We start from the raw sequence: 3603 nt of genomic DNA on the forward strand, positions 1-3603 counted from the left end.
CCCTCCGAAAGGATGAAAGGCAAAGTCGACCTCGGCGGAATTTGAACTTAGAACGTAAAGACAGACGAAATACCGCTAAGCATTTCGCCCGGCGTGCTAACGTTTCTTATTTCTGTATTGCCCACAAGGGGCTAAACATAGAGGGGACGAACAAGGACAGACAAAGGGATTAAGTAGATTACATCGACCCCAGTGCGTAACTGGTACTTAATTTATCGACCCCGAAAGGATGAAAGGCAAAGTCGACCTCCGCGGAATTTGAACTCAGAACGTAACGGCAAACGAAATACCGCTAAGCATTTCGCCCGGCGCGCTAACGTTTCTGCCAGCTCACCGCCTTTTATTGTGTCATGAACTAACTTCGGCATGATTTGAAACCACTTCGCACTGAGATGGATATTTTTCACTGGCTGTAATCTTTGTTGATCCATTGAGGTTCTAATGCTCAATGAGAACCCTGGTATAATAAAGACTTTCGAACATTTGTTTAACGATTTACTAGCACAAGATTCTATACGTCCATTAAGAGACAAAAGTTGTGTAAATGCGATTTATACAGCGAATCTTTATATGTGAATCCATGCATTTCTGTGGCTTGACAAAATTTCAGAAAAGCAAGATAGACAGCGAAATATCTCAAGAACCAACATTCATAATATTGTGCCAAATGATTAATAGTTATTACTGACAGCAGCTGTCCTAACGAAGGAAAACAATAGAAAACTGTAACTAGCGTCAAACTGGTGACATTTAGTTAGCCAATAGGAATTAAGTCTCTTCACAGTATAAGTTGTTGTTAATTCACCAAATTTGACATCTGTATAAATAGACTACAGTTGTAAATATAAAATATATATGTATCAGAAATGTAATACGAAACCAACCACGGTAATGTAATCTTTAGATTTATATCTTCTTCATTTACAGAACTTAATTTGTTCCATGATGTCAGTATGTTAGGTTTAATGTCTAATAAATATTTGTCTACGCTTTCTTAGGTAGTCAACTATGCTTTTGTAACAACAGATTCTTTTTTTATGATAATTCTCATGTTAGAAGCTATTGCATTTCTCTTCGTAACCCCAATACTGACAGGTTTCATTCGAATATATATAACGTAGCATCAAATGAATCGCTGTAAATCTTTGATATCGCCTAATATAAATAGTTTTACTGAACCAGAGACCGTTAAGCCTTCATACTTTTATTTAAATCAATTATAAATATTTTAACAAAGCAGTCAATGTAAGTATTAAAAAATGGCTGGACGCATAAATCTGGTATAATTTACAAAATATTGCCCTAGTATTACAGCTTAATTACTAAATATAACTCAAACTTGAAATGGTAATTGCCAAACATCAATATATTTTTGATGATACACGATTGTGATTTTGACTTTAAACGTACGGAATTAAAATTAGGCTGTTTACTTTTCCAAACGCCAAATCGTATTTTGGAATGAAGTGACTCGCCAATATGCGGAGTATATCGTCTAGAAATGAGCAAAGAATCATAAATCACTAAGCTAAGGTTTCAAAATAAATTTTGACATTTTCGGAATTGATTCCAGGAAATAATTTATTTATAAGCTGTCGCTTATGTGTCCACCGAAACTAAATGCAAAATAGAAATATATCAAGAGATTACATCGTTTCTTTATGAAATATACTTTCAATGAAGATTATAATTTATTCATCATCATCATCATCAACATCACTTCCATCATCGTCGTCGTCGCTGCCACCGCCATCACACTCATTACCGTAGACTTCCTCCTCTTCACCATCTTCATCACCATAACTGCCATCGATGCCTCCACCACCTTCATTGTAGTCGGAGTCTTCTTTCTCCTCGTCTTCGTTCTCCACATCATCATCATTATTATCATCATTGTCACCATCATCATCATTACCGTTGCTGTCGTCATTACTACCGCCGCCTTCGTCGTCACCAAAGTTTTCCTTCCCCACCCCCATTTCATCATCCTCATCACCACCATCGTTGATATTCTCCTCATCTCACAAAGCTCAGACAATAAAGCCTGTGGTTGTATTTATCCATGTAAAATTATCAAGCAACAGTTACTTTCCATTAATCCTATATTTACATAAATACATTTGTGCTTTAGGAAAACAGATAGAAATCTATTTAATGTTGGCAGAAGTATTCCTCATCAACTCCACTGTTCTAATATTTGTAACAGGATCCGCTGGAATGAACCAATTGCAACCATTTCTATTTGCAACGAATGCTTTCATTACATAAAATGAACCGGAAGCCAAATCGCATGATACGCGAAAAGACAGCATTATTTCTTGAAATAGGATTACAACAGATTCAATAAACCGTTATATGAAAATGCATGCCCAGATACACACACACACATGTGTGTGTGTGCATGGAAATATATGCATGTATGCGTATACACACACTCATGCATTCACACATACGTATCTTGCATTCATACAATCACCCATAAATGTATTGACTGGCATTCATATATATTTAGAGTATATATTAACTATACTTATAATACATTTCATGGACTTAATCTATACAAGGTGCACCCTGATTCTTGCAAACTGTATGGGCTTGTTAACCACTGTACACACATACACGTACAGGCATGTGTGTCTGTATGAGTGTGTGTATCTATATATCTATGTATATATAAATATACACAAACACATGCACACACACACGTGTGAGTGTGTGTGTATATATATATATATATATATATATATATATATATATAGCCATTGGGTCGTTATAGTAGATAAAATTCGGTTTAATAAATTCATAGCTGACCAGGTAGAGTAACTTCCCTTGATTGCGATTGTCTCCAAGTGTGTTGCCTTTCCCAGCAACACAGTAACACGATAACTGATACTGCTAATTCCAATAAATCCGTAATCGTCGCAAAACCTTAACAAATATCTCTACTGACATAACTTTAGCTGCATCCATATGTATTTATTCATATCATCACAGCGATCGCAGGAATGTAACCTCTCAGTCCATCGGTGTGTTTGTGTGTGTGTGTCTGTCTGTGTGTGTCTGTCTGAATGGCTATGAATATTGAATCACTGATTCTCATTCGTTTCATATAGTTGTTCATCTCTGTATACATATACATATACATATACATATATATCTATACTATATATAAAACAGAGATGTGTGTGTAATCGCTTATCACGTGAAAACGACTTCAACATTTACTTCCATACTTGTGATACATGAATAATTTGACATCGGATAAATCTTAGGCTCTTCATTTGATTTTTTTTTATCTCTAATTAAAAATAAATAATATTGCTTTATATTTAAGATTCACTTCTTTAAAAAAGTTTCTCAATGTCAACTTCCAGTACGGACGTGAAAACACGGCGACGTCTCTCACTCTCTACTTTTCATGTTCGCTTTCTGTAAACTACGATCAATTACTGAAACACATATTTACGAAGTTCATAAATTTCAATATTCCGTACAAGATAGTTTTTAACGTGCTTTTATTTATACGATTTTGGGGCGTTCCATGTTCATCTCATTCATTCTTTGCAATGTTCTCTCTCTCTCTCTCTCTCTCTCTCTCTCTCT

This window comes from Octopus bimaculoides, chromosome 6, assembly GCF_001194135.2.
Source record: "Octopus bimaculoides isolate UCB-OBI-ISO-001 chromosome 6, ASM119413v2, whole genome shotgun sequence".
Taxonomy (NCBI): Eukaryota; Metazoa; Mollusca; class Cephalopoda; order Octopoda; family Octopodidae; genus Octopus; species Octopus bimaculoides.